General features: G+C 44.5%; 1 protein-coding gene across 3 annotated transcripts in view; it reads right to left on the bottom strand.

Annotated features, from left to right (window-relative positions):
- Positions 1-13,501, bottom strand: part of LOC133130900 (ETS-related transcription factor Elf-2-like) — a 33,050-nt gene extending 19,549 nt beyond the window's left edge. Inside the window, exon 1 of one of the 3 annotated variants that reach the window (XM_061245877.1) lies at positions 13,148-13,501. The gene's annotated coding sequence lies outside the window, so the exon portion shown is untranslated. Of the gene's footprint in view, positions 1-1,465; positions 1,554-5,289; positions 5,666-13,147 lie in introns of those variants that run through there. The other 2 variants (XM_061245878.1, XM_061245879.1) reach the window with 2 other exon arrangements.
- Positions 13,502-18,491: the final 4,990 nt, after the last annotated feature.

Below are 18,491 nucleotides of genomic sequence, written 5' to 3'. Positions count from 1 at the left end.
CATACACCCCAGCCCTCTCCCCACACACACACACACACACACACACACACACACACACACACACACACACACACACACACACACACACACACAGCCCCTCCCTGAGCTCACAGCTCCCACAGAACTCCTCTCCCCACACAGGCAGAGGGCTCCGAGTCGCACGTCTAACCACCGCCAACAAACCGCAGACTGTAGCACTGACAGTGGAGTCTCACTGCATACACAACATAAACATAAAAAGACAAGAGCTTTACTACAGCAGCATCTTTTATGAGCAACAACTACAACTATAACTACAGGAACCAGAACTGAATTGATACAGTATCAACTAGCACTGTACATTACCCCTTTAAAACACACATAATTCAGCAGCACGTTCAATCTACTCCAACAACACATTTACTGCACTTGCGTGATTTACCACTTGTCATAGCTGCCATTTCGTCATTGATTTATAGAGCAGTATTGAGGTGAGAGGTGCACCTGACTTTGCAGGAGCAGACACCTCTAAAGAATGAGTGTATGCCCTTGAGCTTTATCTTTATTAAATAAAACCTGAGACATTGGAGGTGTGGCTGCAGGCAAGGCAGAGTGCAGTGAACCAACCCGCTGTTGGTTCTTCCTACTGGACAACGGCCGATGGCAGACCCCTTTCATTTAAAGCCTAAATCGAAAAAGTGCAAGAGTGGGGAATTGAAAACAGAGAATAAATAAAACCTCTTATTTTGAAAAGGCCACGTAATTGCTCGTGACTAATGGAGTCCTTCCCCAAACTGATCTCAGCAATGCCTCTCCCCGTGGTCCGTCAGAAGCGGGGTGAACAGCGGGGTGAGAAGCTGGGCGGAGCGCACACAGAGAATCTGGTTCAATCACTGTTAGGTAACGTCACACGGCTACGCCCACACCGCCACGGTTCGTGGGAGGCTGCAGTTAATGAGCAGGTTGTTATTGGAAACTCTCGAGCTCTCGCACACTTGGGACTGCAAAAGTTGTTTGGAAAGAGGAGGAGCGAAGAACAGAAATGGCGGAAGAGACCGCGAACGGCGATAAATGCCTGCTCATTCTGACTGGGCGTGCGTGTTTGCTTGTGCTAGAGTACATAGGCAAGGTATGAGTGTGCACACACGTGTGGTTGCGTGCATGTGTGCATTTTATTGAGAGTGCATCTGTATGCATGTGTGAGTATGTGCATGTGCGTGTGTGTGTGTGTGTGTGTGTGTGTGTGTGTGTGTGTGTGTTGACAGAAGGAACGGAGTGCTGTGAAAGCAGTGGGCTTGAAGCTGACAAAAGACAATAAGAGGTCTCGGAGCAGCCATTGTGTTGAGCTGAAAGGCTGCCCAATCCTGTACAATGGATTCAGACATTATTTATGCACTGGACCCACACCCTTCGCTAAAAACCCTCACTGCTGTACTTTAACCACTCAGTCCACTACGTATTACTTGGTACTAGGTAACTGGCTTACCAGCACACCAGCAGTGCTCACTCCAGGATCTGACACCATAACCTCCATATTGCAAGCCAGATGTAGCCCCACTGACAACCAAACCAGAACACACTTAAAAAGGAGAGGGTGACAACAAATAAACTTATCACAGCATTAAAACATAAAGACTCCTTCATTTTAGGCCAAGAAAATAAGAAAAGTATAACCAGTTGATTGTTGGTTTTATCTTCTTGTGTTTTTCTGACTTACTGAAAATACATTCTTTTAGGGTTCGCATTAGGGTTAGGCTAGTGTTAGTGTTCGGAAGATGGTAAGTGTTAGGGTTGAGGCTAGATTTGGGTTGCGTTCAAGAGCTTTGGAAAGGGATAGCCTTTTTAGAATTTCTGATTTAAATACTTTTTACAAAGTAATTGACTTCAAACACTAACTTTGCATTGCTCTTATTGAACTGATGATTAAAATAGGCGTGAAATAGAGTTAGGTTTCAGGTTTCAAGTTAAGGTCAGGGTCAGGATTGAGGCAAGAGGTGATTTATGTTTAGGAGGTTGGGAAATAGTTAGGGGAAAAGGTTAAAAAAATAACTTTAATTTTTTGAAGAATCTGCTGGAGAGTCCTCATTTGCTTGAGAAAAGGACCCCACCCCTAACAATGAGCCAGCCTGGCTGCTGCTCTCAGAGGAAAATGCCTGTAATGGTCCAGCCTGATAGCAGCTCTGCAGCTGAATAGGGCTGTCATCCAGACAAAACAATAACATGGCTCCTTGTTTATCGGTCTCTGTGATATTAAGTGCTACAATGAGCACAACATGGATGAGTGCAGAATGCAACTGGGCTCTTTGTTTCACCTAGGCAACAGGATTACAAGTGCAAACCCTTAATTACATATTAACATTTTTTTAAAAAGGGCTGTTAGCGTAGCCGTAGTGAAAGGACCGGCCTCTCCATTAGCATAGCCGTAGCGAAAAGGACCGGCCTCTCCATTAGCGTAGCCGTAGCAAAAAGGACCGGCCTCTCCATTAGCGTAGCCGTAGTGAAAGGACCGGCCTCTCCATTAGCGTAGCCGTAGCGAAAAAGGACCAGCCTTTCCGTTAGCGTAGCCGTGACGAAAAGGAGCAGCCTCTCCGTTAGCGTAGCCGCAGCGAAAAGGACTCGCCGTAGCTCAACACTTACTGACAACACCAGGAGGTTTGAAAAACAGCACTTCGACAGTCATAGAGGGATTTTTACAGAAAAACATGAAAATGCATGCAGAAAAGCCAGGAAGCAAAGCAAGGTCTCTGTCACTTAACTGAACTGTGCGCAAGGTTCAAATGTGACCACAGGTGTTCAAACGTGTCAGGGTTTCACCAGAGCTCCAACCAATTTCTCGGATACTCTTACGCCTACGTGATATCAACAGCAACACTGAATGACTGGACTCTGGATCTAAAACAAAGGTATGTATTATGTCTAATTAGTAACAAGCCTTGCACATAACCTGTGCAGTAGCAACCTGGTGGTTTGAGTGATATGAAGAGAATGCCACACACTGTTAAATACACTCTAGCAGAGTATATATGGTACCCATCCAACTTATATTAATGGCATTTTGGCAGACGCTGTTATCCAGGGCAACGTACAGTTGATTAGACCAAGCAGGAGACACTCCTCCCGTGGAGCAATGCAGGGTTAAGGGCCTTGCTGAAGGGCCCAACAGCTGTGCGGATCTTATTGTGGCTACACTGGGGATCGAACCACCACCGCGCGGGTCCCAGTCATATACCTTATACCTCATATACCGCCGTGACAATTGAATTAACACTGGACATTTGTCCAGGGACAACCTTTTAGATTACAAAACCCATTCCCTCCTCTTTTCTTCTTCAGATATGTAAGCCACTCATACTGGTGTCACTAAGCCAGTCTCATCCAGGCAGCGTCTCTCACTCTGAACAGCTCTTTCAACCACTGCATCAGAGGAGCGTACTGTCCCTTTAAATGTGAGGTCACATAAAAAGCCTGATTTATACTTCTACGTCTGCGTCATAGCTGCGTTCCCTTATGCATTTCCAGCTGCTCCGCCATTGATCAGTATCAGTCGCCTGTGCTGTGTCCGAAACCAAAATCAGTCGACTTCATGCCTCGTTGCCTGAATCGTGATCTGTCCTTCAAAAAAAGGCGACTTCGGAGGTGTCTTGGCAGCACGCGACTGAGACCCATTTTTAAGGCAGAGAGATGTCAGAGTGAAAGTGATAACGTGATGCATAATTACAAGTAATTTCTCGCTATTTTACAAGCTCACGGAGGCTGAAACATTACATACGTTATTTCAGTGTGTTAAGCAATTAAAATGTCTTAACAAGACGAAATGAAAAACTAAAACAAAATGTCGAGCTCGTTGTGTACTTGCACTTGTGGACAAGCTCTTTTACAGTTTTTTGTGAACTCCGCCGCTGTTTCCAGCCGCCATTTTGGTGGTGTAATTGCAGGGCGACGCAGACACCCCAACGCACAAGTAAAAATGCTCTCAACAGTGTAGGGTACTTGTGTAGGCTACGCCGTAGCCTCCGTGTAGACTCAACGCAGAAGTGTAAATCAGGCTTAAGTCATCACTATCAGCAGCCTGGCTGTAGACCACAGAAAGGATGGAAAAGAAAGACAGAGAGGGTGGAGCAGAAAGACAGAGAGGGTAGAAGAGACAGAGGGTGGAGCAAAAAGACAAGAGAGGGTGGAGCAGTAAGACAGAGAAGATGGAGGCCAGCATGGAGTCGCACGGTTTTGGAGGGGTGGGGCTCATTACACTGAGATGTCTGGGAACCAGTTGTGGTATCAGTTTTCTGGCCAGGCTGTGAGTTACTCTTATCAAACATGTGCGTGCGATGTGCGTCCGTGCATACATACACACACTCATACACACACTCACACACACACAGCCACATTTTTGCACACATGTTCAATTCAACACCAGCTATCAACACACCTAACACATTCACTCAACACCAAGCCTTTGAAGTCTGCCATCGACAGTAACCACACGCAGCAGCACAAGAGCCTGGAGTCAGTCCCAGCACAGCGTGTTCTGTCCTAACCTCTGAGCTGAGAGCAAGCATGTGGAGACTCAACTACAACCTGACCTCAATCTCAGCTCAATGGTTTCGGTCTTAAACTTCAAACTACCAGCTTAAACCATGTCACCTGTCCCTCATTCTTGTTTCTTCTGATGTTAGGAGTTCATTTAAAGGTCACTGACTTTAAAGGAAAAGGAATAGGGATGAAACTAGACCACAGTGGGGCTATGTGGTTAGAAGGAAACTAGGTCAAGAACAAGATAATCTCCAAAAGCAGAGGAAACCATCCACTCGCCCTTGCTAGTACCCAAACAAAATCAATCTCAAAGACCAACTATATGAAGTACTCAGCCTGAGGAAAAACAAACTAATAAGGAAGAGATCAAACCCGTTTTACACGTTACGCTTTTTCCTTATTACGTAGGCACTCCTCACCCACAATCCGGAGCTGTCTGCGTGTATTAGATTAAGGCCCACGTTGCACAGTCCCTTACCACTCTGTGGTCAGATGATTTCACTTCGCAAATGATATTTGTGTAACTTCCCAGACTACATCGCCGTCTCACAGCTCAGCTTTGTTACAAGGTTAAAAAAGAACATAAGGAACGCACACGAGCAGAACAGGCTAGCCTGCAGGGCAGCTAGCACCGGCCCAGTAAACCTTCTGCAGCGCGTTTGTGCAAGTCAGCGGTTGGGCGCTAGTGTCACACGCTCTCTGGCCCTACGGCGATCCACGGCGCCGTTCCCACTCGTCCCCCTCTCCGGCCCATCCCACAGAACATTCCCTTCCACCTACCGGCCAGGAGCAGGGCCACGCTCCCTCCTGCTGTGGGAACGTCCCCTGGGGTCCATCCTGCCCTGGCCTGGGTCCGGAGAGAGCGACTGGAGGAGAGGAGAGGAGAGGAGAGCCCAGCTGCACTGCAGCTCTGTACTCAACGAGGCTGTGGCCAGACAAGGCTGCGTACACCTCTCTCTCCCACTCTCTCCCTCCGTCTCTCGCTCCCTCTCCCTCACACTCCCTCTCCCGGTCTCGCTCTCTCTCCGTCTCTCTCACTTGCAGTTTATCTCCCTCCCTCTCTCTTTACTTCTATCTCTGCTTCTTTTTCACGCTTGATCGGTTTTTCTCCCTTCCTTCCTCCTTCTCTCTTCCATCTCTCTGTCTCTCCCTCGCTCTCCTCTCTCTGCGCAGACAGACTCGGGGCCCGCCCCTTGCCCTGAAGAAGCCACGTTCCTGTAGGCTACTCAGCACTTTCTGAAGGGGGCTGGGTCACATGGTCACATGGTCACATGGTCATGAAGGCTGGGAGGGAGGGACACAGACACAGTGTCACATGCTCCAGAACAGCAGCTCTTTTGTTCAACCCGAGACACTAGAGACACACCCCCTAACAGACACAGACACAGACACAGACACACACAAACACATGCACATACAGACATACACCAATACCACACACACTGCCTAACACAGACACACGCATACACACAGGCACATACAGACATACACACATTAATACCACACACACTGCCTGACACTGACACACAGACACACAGATACACCTTCTAACGCAAGACACACACAAATCCCTAACAAACGCAAACACACACCTGCACTCTCTCCAACACCACACACAAACACTATTAAGTACGTACATAGCAGACATGGTCATGATGAAGCTTCTATGAGATCCTCTCACACGTTAAAAGTTTTGTGGACAAAACTGAGCAACTAAAGAAAGCAGCACCACCGCGCTTTCCTCCCCACAGATACGACTGCCTTGCTGATGCACTCTGAACACATAAATCAATCAAACCAGACACATATCTGTTTCTCAAAGTGTATGCTTTTGGGCAACTGATATCCTTTTTATAGCAAACAAAAAAAGGCCTCGGTGGTTATTTTAAAGATCGATCCCTTCAGGAGCTGCTGGGCAGCGCACGGTTCCGCTGGTCGATAGGACCACTTCTGTGTTGAGAGGATTAGCCTTTTAAAAGATGTTCTTTGTGCTGTGACAGTGCAGCTCGTCTCTATATGGGGAACACAAAAAAACCTCTTCCAGAAACAGACTACATTCTGTGTGTGATTTAGTCTTTATAGACAAACACGTTCAAAAGCTTCCACTTAACTCAGCTGACGCATGAACTCAACGAGCATTTTCTACCAATACACCAGAGGCAATTCAGAAGCCAGAGGGGTTAGTTTTTTACAGAACAGGCTACATTCAACCAAAGTCTTTAAAGTGTAATTAGAGAAAAAAAATTTCTTATCTAAACCCGAGAGGGTGATCATCAGGCACCCACATGCTATGAAATCTCAACACTTTGAGAGAAGAGCTGGGAATTTTCTAGAAATATTAACTTTGAGCCCTTATTAATATAATAACAGTGGTATTAGCCAATTATCAAATCAGCTATTACTAATCTACAGAGGAACAGGAAACCATTGTAATAAACAGAAAGCAGTAACCATTCGGCACTGAACCTAAAGCTTTATGATGCTCGGTTCAGTAGGTCACTGGGTCAGGGGCAGGGCGCCCCTCCCCACAGTCAGCCAGGGGGGGCAGGGGGTAGTGCGCCCCGTTTTCAGTAGAGTGCGCAGGGGGCAGGGAGAGAGACAAGGGCACGGGGGAGGGGGCGGAAGCATTGGGACGGCAGGGGAAACGACCCCGGAGAGACCGCCAGGTCTCCATGGCGACCTGCGGCGGGCCGGAACAAGGCGGCGCTCTGTCTCTCTGACCCGCAGGCCTGCCTCCTGCCCTAGGGCACGATGGGGCTCAGCCTGAGGCCACGCAGGCCTGAGAGGAGCCTGAACACCCCAGAGAGAGCGAGCAGCGCTGGGGATGAGCGCTTGTGCTTCTGGCCTACGTGGTCCTGTCATAAGAGAAACAATTACTTATTGAACACTGACTTACCACAGATATACAGCTCATGGAAAAGGCTCAAATATGGATTTGGATGTCAGAATGAATTTCAAATTTCTTTGGCAACCTTATTTGTCAGCCATAGAAATCCCCCTTTTTTGGGGGGAAAATTCTGAATTAATTCTCTTTTGAGTTCTGCCCGAGCTGGCTTACGGGTAAAAAGAGGCCGAACCACACACATCTTAAGTGGACTGAATTGTAATATCAGTCACTCAGGGAGCTGCAGTGCATTGTGGGAAACGTGGCCTTGCAGAGCACGGCTGGGGACTCCAGTTCATGCCCTCGTCCGACACAGAGAGGAGAGCCTTTCTCCTTGCTGGAGAGCATCACTAATTCATGAGCAGCTTCAGGTTGACTGTGTGGATTACCAGAGGGACTCAGGAAGAACAACAAACACCAGGCAGACCATCACAAGGCCTCCTAAACAAACAGACTTTTACTTCAATTTCATCATATCTGACCACATCATAGCTTTGAATCACACATTTTAAACTCCTGAGACCCTGCGTCAAACAAGGACATATAATTTTGGCTTCCCTGAGCTCTACACAGCATTTCTCTAAACATAAAGCACATTCAATTAAAATTCAATAAAATATATAATTTGAAAATATTTTCACTGCAATATGTTTTCATCATCATCACAAGACACAAGTATTATGTCAAAAAATGTAAAATACTTCACCTGGATCTCAGGAGGTTAAACGAGTGCCTGGTCTTTCTGTTTTTTCAGCGATATTTTTGTTATTACTTGATAACTCAAGTTTGAAAGGCAAAGAGCAATTCAGCTTGGTCAATATTAAACCAATACTGCACACATCCTGAAAACCAACACCGAGGACAATGGGGGAAACGCCACACATTTCACAAGCTGTTTCGAGAGCCGGCTAATTCAGTTTTCACTTCCTGCAGACAGCATAATGCAAGTCTTTATTCCAAACCAGTTGGACAGCTCTAAAAACCTGGGTTGTACATTCAGTTCCCAACCAGCACGCAGCTCAGGGCTCCAGATGGAGCAGAGACAGGGAGATGTGTATCAGATAAAGATTGCCCGGGCCAAGCCTAACGTTCCTGCTAACATACTTTCACTTCTCACCTGTGTGCATAAAGCATGAACCATCCTTCTATCACACAGTTAAAGCAAAAGTGACCGTGTCACAGATTAGAATAGAAAATCCCCCCTCTGTCACAGTAGTGAGGAGGGGAGATGTGTTTGTTCTTGAATATAGACATTCCTCATAAAAACACTGTTCAGAGCATAAATATCAGAGGCCATGGCACACAGTCTTAGCACTTTTTGTAGGCTGACAACAGTGGAGGGGGGTCAAAGTCAAACGCGAGTTGCCCCCAGGCTCATTTAGGGCTGGAAAAACAGTACTTCCAGGTGGATCATGGAAAATCAGGGAACGTCGCATCCCTGGCTGATGCATCACTGCACATCCACCTGATTGTACAACCAAAGTGAGGTCATTGAATGCAGTGGATTTCAGTTTGAGCCTAAAATACATTCACAGTGGTCTAATTTAATATTAGCCATGGGAGAATAAGTGGTTCTAGTACTTTTAGCTGCAAGGGAAAAACATTGAGAGCCGTGGAAAATATAATCTTATCTTCTATGCAAGCCTGCTCCTCTCTGGGCACCATTAGTTCAGATTAAATCCACCACTGGCTGCTGCTGTTGTGCCACCCTGCTGGAAGATTCCAGAAAAAGACCCAAAAATGCTTCAAGCCACTTACTGTAAGTCATATAGGTATTTCATAACATGAAACCAGCAGTCTGGCTCTCACAGGCCTGTATTGGGTTTTACTTTGGCACAGAATGAAAAGGTGATGATTGACCTTACAGAAAACTGTGAAATCCTTACACATTTACTGCAGATGTGTACTGAAATTCTGTCACATACAGGAGTGCTAATTCAGTAGCACGTTGTCGACAGAACAAGGGCTTCTACACTGCATAAACAGCTGAGCTGGTTGCTTCCCACCACAATGCACACAAACATACTTATTCAAGTAACAAACTGCTTCTGGGATGGACTTGAGACTGTGAGAAACTTCTGCGAATAAGTACCCTTAAATGCGCACAAAAATGTCTGAGCCCATCAAAAACGCACACACTGAATTAATATCCTGAATGGCATTAAAAGCTGGCAGGACAGGCCGCAGCTGAAGGGCTTGGTCAGTACAGCGAGGAAGGTGACGCATTGGGATAACAGCTGGTAATGCCTGAGCACACAGCTAAGGCCTGTGGCACATGCTGATCTCCAGCTCTGCGCTGATTGGCTCACAGGCCGTGTTGAGTACAACAGTGCTCGCACCTGGGCTACAGTAACAAACAGAGCCTGCTGTACACTCCCGGCTTTTCCTCTGATCTCCGCCGCCTCCTCGTCACCACGGCAACACCCCACCCTGAGCGCCGTCGCACCCCACTGGGGAGGGACACAGCACAGTACTGCCTGCAGGGGCCCCCAACGGCCCCCGTGGCCCCTATGGCCACGCTGTAAGATTACCGCCAGGTACTCAGGGCTCAAAAATGATTTAAAAAAATTTTCTGATCCTCATTTATGCCAGAGAGAGCAGAGCGAAGCGGTCCACAAAACAGCCAATAGGCATTCAGATACAGCTTATCAGCTTTAAGGAACTGTGAAAACTGAAAACCTGTTGTGAAGCATAATTACCCCATGCAATGCCAAATCGCCAACAGAACCTCCTTTTGAAGTAATGTTTTTGATGAAATGCTAAGTGCTTGTTTCAATGTGAAGTCAGTGCGTTCATTTTGAGTGCCTCCTGCCGAGAGAGCTTTGGAATAAATAAGGCCAAGGAAAGAACCTGAGAAAAACAGTCAGCTGATTGCTACAGCAAGGGGGCTGTGAAGACCAGATGCATTGTGGGTAGAACCCAAGCTAGGCTGGCAGAGGACTCCTCCTGCTCAGAGTTTAACAGAGATCCTGTCACGGGCAGACCGTCCCAGTGCGATTGCGTCACCATAGCCCCTGAGCGCGGCGTCACTCTGCCAAAATTCAACTGCAGAGTAAACCCGGACACCCCACCCTCCCGGAACATCGACTGAAGTAAAAAGATCTGTTCTGAGTTATACTCAGTGCAGTTACCCCACTAACTCAGTAATTCTGCCTTGCGGAACAGGCACAGAACAGGAACAGGTCAACTATCACCCACAGTTGTGTTCAGTTCATACCGATAAACGAGTGAGCTAGCTGTCATTGTTTAATCTAAGTCACATCCATTTGTATTCAAAATGTGTTGGTGGCGAACTGAATGGAATGTTCATTTAAAATCATTCAACAGTAACCGTTTGGCATGAACGTTCACCGTCTTGAACGCACCTCTGGATACACATTCCAAAAAACCTACTTTTCAAAGGGTTAATCTCTTTTGAGAACAGAAGACAAATCGGGAGAAACGTAAGGCAGACGGAGAGAAAGGCACTTCAAATTCAATTGCAACTCCCTGCAGCAGAGGCATTATAATTGACCTCCCGAACCGTTAGCGCTTCAAACAAGGATTGTGGCAGCTCAATGGGTCACAGGGTTCATGGTTCATTTTAAAAGGGGCGCATCTCCCTTAACGAGTTCTTCAGCCTCGATCGAGGTTGACGGTTTATGACTTGGTAAACGGCTCCTTTAAATCTGACCGTAGCAACTCCCCTGCCTCACAGCCAAAAAAATATCCCTGCTACAAAAAAAAAAAAAAAAAAAAGTGCTTTTTATGGGGATCAGTATTTAGTATTCGTCTCTCTGCCTACTGTTTTGTTTTGTTTTTTGAAATGCACAAACTGTTTATGCAAACACCCCATAACACAGTCCAGTTGTTTTTTTCTTTTTGGTTGTTGTTCTTAAAGGCACTCACTCCACTCCCATGGATTTATAGTACCGTAATTTCAACGGCATAATCCGCTACAAGGCGCCAAGGCCCGCCCACTGTACCAGACCCCACCTCCGACTCTTTGAGTGGCAGCATGGTTGTGCGGGCGAGCCTTCCCCTGGAGAACCCCGATTATAAAATGCGCAGGTGTCACCGTTTCAGCACAGCAGACTTTCCACATCTGGAAACTGTAAAATGCAAAATGACCCTTATTACATCTGAATGAACATTTATGATAACTGCCATATGTGAACACGAATTAATAGTGACATTGTGACACATTATTATTATTATTATTATTATTATTATTATTATTATTATTATTATTATAAATAGAGCCCCCCACTAGGCTACAATAAATAAAGAAAACAATGAAGAACTTGCAAACATTCTGAAGTACATAGATATGGCTAGGACATTGTGGATTGCACGCTTTTCAAAAATGTATTTCAGTTTCACAATATTACACCACGGATCACATGACTGCCCGCCAATTGTGGCCAACGAATCCATATTTTGCTAAGCATGTGAAATGAATTTCATGGTACAAAGATTATTAATTTATTTCCAAATACCAAAACGATGTATCTAAGAACGCATTATATTCGCGAACAGTCCTTGACATACACAGATTGCATGAGACTCGCTAAGCCGAAGGCTACTGTGTACACGGTTGATTCTTTGATGATTATCAGCAATGCTAACGTTAATAAAGGCCGCTCTGTGTGGACGGCTTTAAAATGCATCCTGTCAAATTATTGGATTGCCTTCCATCAAATTGCTAGGTACATTGCATTCCGTAACCTTATGAGAAGCTTGTTAAATAATTGTCTAGTACAAAAAACAAACAACTGAGTGCACATAGACGGTCCTTGACATATATTACTGATTACGAACAATATTGTTAGAGTTAGTTAACGTTCTAACACTCGTTCGCGAATCCTGACTCTTGCCTCAAAATGTAGATAGTTGAAGTCAGAACATACCAATAATTCAAATAACGAAGCTATTGTTTCACCACCTATTGCTGCTGAATGAGCCGCAGGCAATAGGGACTAGCTAGCCTGCTACATACACTTTAAAATGTAAGGCCTCGCTGTCATGTTTACGACCTCCCCCTGCCAAGATCAAACAATGGGGAAATTATCAAAGTAGCTAGCTACAGCTAATAGTTAGCAAACAGGCCGGGTCCTTAGTGAGCTACGTATGTAAATGAGCTGAACTGGGAACTGGTTTCAGCCAAGTTAGATTCTCAACATTTTGCAAACGTTGGATGGGAAACGTTTGCTAACAAACAGCTATGAAACAATGTTGCGCGGATGACCCAATCTCAACAACAAGACATTGCTCGGGTAGTGCCAGCAAGATAATCTTGGCCATCAAGCAAACAAGCGGGATTACAACGAGCACTAGTTTCCATATACTGCCAACCACAATATCGATGTTAGCCTGCCAAGGATTCACCCAACTAGTGTAATATTCAAACAACTAGCTAACGCGCAGCTACTGCTAGCTAGTCAGTAACGTTAGTCAATTAGCAATATGTGGCTTGCTTGATTGCCAGTGTTTGAGTAAATGCACCCATACTTCCATAGATGAAGATAGGAAAATCAACAAACATATGCACAATAACGAATAGCTAATGAAGGCAATAAGTTAACGGTAACCAAGTGTATGTTATGCACACGACGTAGCAGGTAGGCTAAGTTAGATGGCTAACGTTAGCTGGCTAGCTAGCAAGCCATTCTGTGAACATCGAGATGACGATCGCCATAGCTAGCATTAACGCTGGTTCGTGAAAACGCCACGAACATAAGTTATTGAAGCAGATAGGAAAAGGAAATATCTTACCTTCTTGCGTTTAATATGCTAAGTGGTAGGATGAAGCCTGGCCCAGTCAATAGAACGCCGCACAATGGTTACTGCTATGCACCTATTTGCTCAATGCAGGCTATGCTGACAGTAGCTCCACGGGCTAGCTAACCTCTCTGAAGTATTCAGCCAGCTAAGCGTTTAAATTAGACACAGCTCAGCTTCTCACCACCCCTTGAGCGTTCTTCTTCGATCAAGGGGTTTATAAGTTACAGAAATAAAACGTTAGGGATAACGTTACGTTAAAGCTGGCTACCTTTTCGGCTATAATTTGATTGTGTTTTGATATGAGCGGTCCTGTGTTTCTTTGCTTGGGATCCAGGTCAGTCTTTCGTAGCCTGCCAGAGAGTGACACCGAATCCGTGACGTCACACTGTTCAGCGACAACCCCTTTTCCCAGAAATTACGGAGGGTTTGGTCTTCCCTCCCTTGGGTCATAAAACTGTAAAATGTGTTTAATGTACGTATAATTTACTTACAAAAGGGATTTAAAGATCTAAATAAGAAAATACTCATCATAAACGACTTCATCTTTAGACATGAACATGAATAAATGCAGCTCTAAGAAATCTCAATTTGTGTAAAGTCAACGTTCTCGAACATGCATTTCGTGACACTAACAACCGCATGAAATACGAACTCATTGTTTTTTTAAGTAAATGTTTTGTGTCCAAACTTAGAAGTTTGAATTGCATATGCCGTCGTACTAAATTGACGTAGCACCATCTACTGGCAAACAAAAGAAAAGAACCCCGCTGTTGAGCCTTTTTGTTACATTTAACATGCTAATATTACAATACATTGAGTCAATTCCACGACCAAGAGTAGAAGTATAAATGTAGTAGAGTTCATGCCATGATTTTGTTCCCCCAGAAGCACACCAAGTCAACCAGGTGCCCCCATCAAAATGATCAGATAGGATGAAAATTCAATGAGGTTCCTGAAATGGCCGGATACTTCATTGACAGGAAGTTAAATCTGCCATGGCCACATCTCAGTATTTCACGAATAATTATTATGGAGGCCTTTTCCAGTCTGTCCTTACACGTATGGTTTTCTCCATAAACCCAAACACATATCTCTCACAGCATTAAAACTATACAAATAACAGATATCGTTTTTAAAAGTCTTTATTTCTCAATGACAAGTATCCATATTCATCAAGTGTCCAACATCATTATTACTATAAACTTATCTGCTTCGCACAGGCCATTTTACAGGTATGTATTCCCATTATGTAATTTCTGGGTTTTTAGATTAATAATTGCTATTAATAATCTGCTTTCATTTTTTCAATTCCGTCCAATAATTATCAAAAAGAGGGGACTATTCTCTTAACATGCATAATGCAAAACATACTGACAGGGGAATCCTTTTTGTAAAATATTTGTAGTCATTAAACTATGACTCCAAGTATTTTCTGTAATTCACTTGGATTTGCTCACACTGAGATGATTCTGGTCATCTACAAATTCACCCTACTTTTGATCAAGACACTCCACCAAAGCACAAAATTTGACAGGATATTTAAACAAATCAATACTTTTAATATACCACTGCCTCTAATCATATTCCTTTTGATTATTCCACTGGTTTACTGTACCCATTGACAAAAAAAGAAAAAAAAAAGAAAACAACAGACATTTGGCCAGTTCTGTTCAGGTTGACATGCCAAAGCTATCTCTGTTATAATAGCCAGGCAGGAAACATACTTGTGCCTTTCAAAGCCGCATGAGGTGGGTGTTTTTTGACTATATGCTGTAAATTCTTTTTTGTTTTTTCAATAAACCACAGGAGCTCTTGAGCAAATAACTTTATTTTCATCAGTAAAGAAATGCAGGCATCCTATGTAGATCTTATAGTTGTAAATGACATACATACATACTTAGGTATCAGACTCATTACATGTGCATTACATGAGGTACAATTTGACATTCCAAAAATTGCCATTCTAATGGCAATATAATTGTGCATCACTCTAAGAATGGCTTTCCTTGCTCAAAAATATGTAACACTCACAAATACATTTAATAAACATAGATCGCTTAATGCTTGAAATAAATCATCGCTGGCTACTGGAGGTGAGTGCTCAAAAAATCCCTGAGCATTTAGCGGTCTAGTGACTCATCATTTTTTGGTGTAGTGCAGAGGGAGTGCGTCTCTAAAATGTTGTGTCCCAGGGGATATGCAGCGGAAGGCACATCTGTCTCTTTGGAATGCAGTTTTACAATCCTGGAGCAGCCACTTCTGGGAGGGAAAAAAGGCTCCTTAAATTGCCATCAATATTACAATCACATTCTTGACATGTAAAAAGTTTGGATGGTATAGAGCACACAGCCTGGAACAAAGAGAAAATTAAGTTATTGATTTAAAACAACAATTTCAAGCCAGTGAAATGTATATCAAGAAGTTAAGGATTAGATAAAACATTTGTTTTTCACCTGTGTGTAAAATGACTTCATCTGTGTTTCTACATTAGCTGGCATCCAGTCTTCACAGTTTTATCAGCCTCCTCCTGCTCTGGGGACAAAAACAATATGAAAGTGGAAATAAACATTTTGACTCACTGATTTGATTTGAATTGACTAAAATATATATTTTTTATTTCAGTATGGCATCTTTTGATTATTTTAATGCCCCCCACAGAGCATTGTATGCTGTTATATAATAATCCCTTACCTTTAATTTCCTGAGATATCTGTGACAGAGTCTCTGGTAGTTCTGTCGCTATGGATACATGGGCCTCAGATTCAACCAGCACAGAGGCTGGTTCCACTTCCTCTATCAGAGACTCAGCCTGTTGGGTATCCTCCAGGACCGCTGTCTGGTGCTGTTCTGCCAATGGGCTGGGCTCCAGGGCGCTCTCTTCCCCTTCAACTGCTTCTTCTGCAACCTGATCCTCCAATCCAGCAGGGGGCGTTGTTTCTTGTTCAGAAGGAGCAGCTGACTGTGAAACAGCCTCTGCCTCAGGAGTCACCTCCAGAGCATGCAACACATCTGCATCACTCTTCTCCTCCTCCACCAAGCTCACCGAAGCCTCCAGGTGCATTCTGTGCAGGGTTGAGGAGGAGGACGTGGCGGCAAGAGTCAGTTCAAGGTCCGACGACGACTCCACCAAGGCAGCCTCCACTGCTGTGTCAGGCTCTTCGACCACGGATTCCTCCTCTCTGATTGGAGCGGAGTCCTCAGCTGGCTCCTCTTCCTGTGCAGCTGCCAAGTCAGGTTCTTCTGTCACTGAGGCAGCTATGGTCCCCTCGTCAATGGCTTCCAGAGAGAGAGGCCCCGCCACTTCCCTCGTCACCTCCAGAGCTGAGATCACTTCCATTTCCTCCAAGACTACAGGCAGCTCTTGGGTGGCCTCCGTTAGCTGGGCTGCCACATCCAACACTTCCACAAGGATCTCCTCTCCTGGGTCTTGCACAGAGTCGGTCACTGTTCCCACCACCTCCTCCACAGGTGGAGCCACTTCCATGGATGGCGACTCTGCTCCTTCCGTGGCCTCATCGAGGGCAGCCATCTCAGCCTGTACCTCTGCCAGGATGTCCTCAGGCTCCACCACAGGGACAGCCTTCTCCCCCAGGCCCTCCTGTGGACCTTCTTCCAGCAGCTGGCCTGGAGCTACAGTCGTGCTCTCCCCCACAGACGCAGCGGCTACCTCCACCATTTTCATAGCCCCCATCATGTCCCCCACTGAAACAAGACCACCTACAGGTAAACACCCTTATCTTCTCCAAACTACTCTGCAATTTCCATGACGACTTCCTCACCATAACAATAGGTCAGCCCCTGTGACTCTGAACATTATGTTATGAGATGTCATTCTTTCATGTTGTTCCTCAGGGAATATGTGATAGTTGTACAAAATTGTGCCACCAGAGTCTAGCCCAAAACAAAATCATAGTGATTATTGCCAATGGCACATTTAGAGTAATATACAGTCATATGCACTTTACAAGTAGTATCTTGGTGAACAGAAGTGAACCTGAACTCTAAATAGTACAAAGTTAAACTAAAGATTAAAAAAAAATTTAAACCAAGATTACTTTTCAAAATAGGCCCTGTGCAAAAGTTTGGGAACCCTGTCAGTTACAACTTTGTAACTCCTCCTCAGGCTCCATTCTCCCCACAGATTTTCAATAATATTCAAGTCTGGGGAACTGTGGTGGCCATTCAAAAACATTCATCTGTCTTGCTTGAAGGTACTGCATGTTTGATTTTGAGGTATGCTTGGGATAATTGTCTTGACAGAATACCAAACCTCTCTTTCACTTCAATGTCTGGACTGACCTTCAAACATTAGCCTCGGTGGAATTTATTCTTCCTTCCACCCGCACAATATTTCCTGTGCCCCCAGCTGCCACACAACCCCAAAGAAGAATGGATCCACCTCTATGCTTAACAGTTGGGAATGTGTTCTTTGTAAAGGCTTCACCCTTTTTTCTCGAAAAGATACCTTCTTTAGTGGTGGCCAAAAAGTTCCATTTTGGTTTTGTCAGTCCAGAACACATTGTTCTAAAAGGCTTCAGGCTTCTCATTGTTTTCTCTTGCATACTTCAGATGCTTCATTTTGTGGTGAAGTCATAGGAAAGGCTTCTTTCTGGCAACTTTTTTTGCAGTGATGTGTGGATTCTGAGTATTTATCACCAGGTCTCGGGCCATTGTATTAGAATATTTTCTTAGTCTTCCAGATCTTGCCTTGAACTGTTCCATTTATCTTCTATTTTCTAATAATGTTTCTGACAGTGGAAATAAGCAGTTTGAAATGTACTTCTTTGTGGAAATGAACCATCTTCATTCTGACATCCTTGGACAACTGTTTAAGAGGAACCCATGGAAATAAATAGTTCAGCCCCGGAATTATATTCACCTGACTCATTCAAGACCTAATGAGTAAATCACCTGGCTCAGGGCCTAAGTAATCATCTTTTAAAAAAATAACAAAGAATAATCCAAAGGGGGTCCCAAACATTTGCACAGGGCCTTCCTTTTTTATCCTTTATAAACAATAAAAATGAAAAATAAGAAGTGCTTTAAAATGTGCAGATAAGTATAACGTTTAACTCTGTAACGTTTATAGTTCAGGTTTTCTTCTCTGCGCTTGCTTCGGTTTAACTTTTAAGTTTTAAATAAACCAACACTCACCTGTAACTGTGAAATGTAATAATTTGTTCTGTTTTCAGAACTATGGCCTGCTTCATCAGGCTTTGCATACCTAGGAGAGGAACCATTTCTGCAGCACTACTGTCGAGGTGATAAAAGCTGGTTTCAGTACAGAAGGATGAGCCACTGGCACATCTATAGCAAGGCTGCCACTATGGAGGGG

The sequence above is a fragment of the Conger conger genome, chromosome 6 (genome assembly GCF_963514075.1).
Source record: "Conger conger chromosome 6, fConCon1.1, whole genome shotgun sequence".
Classification (NCBI taxonomy): Eukaryota; Metazoa; Chordata; class Actinopteri; order Anguilliformes; family Congridae; genus Conger; species Conger conger.
This window is presented reverse-complemented; position numbering and strand designations above follow the sequence as displayed.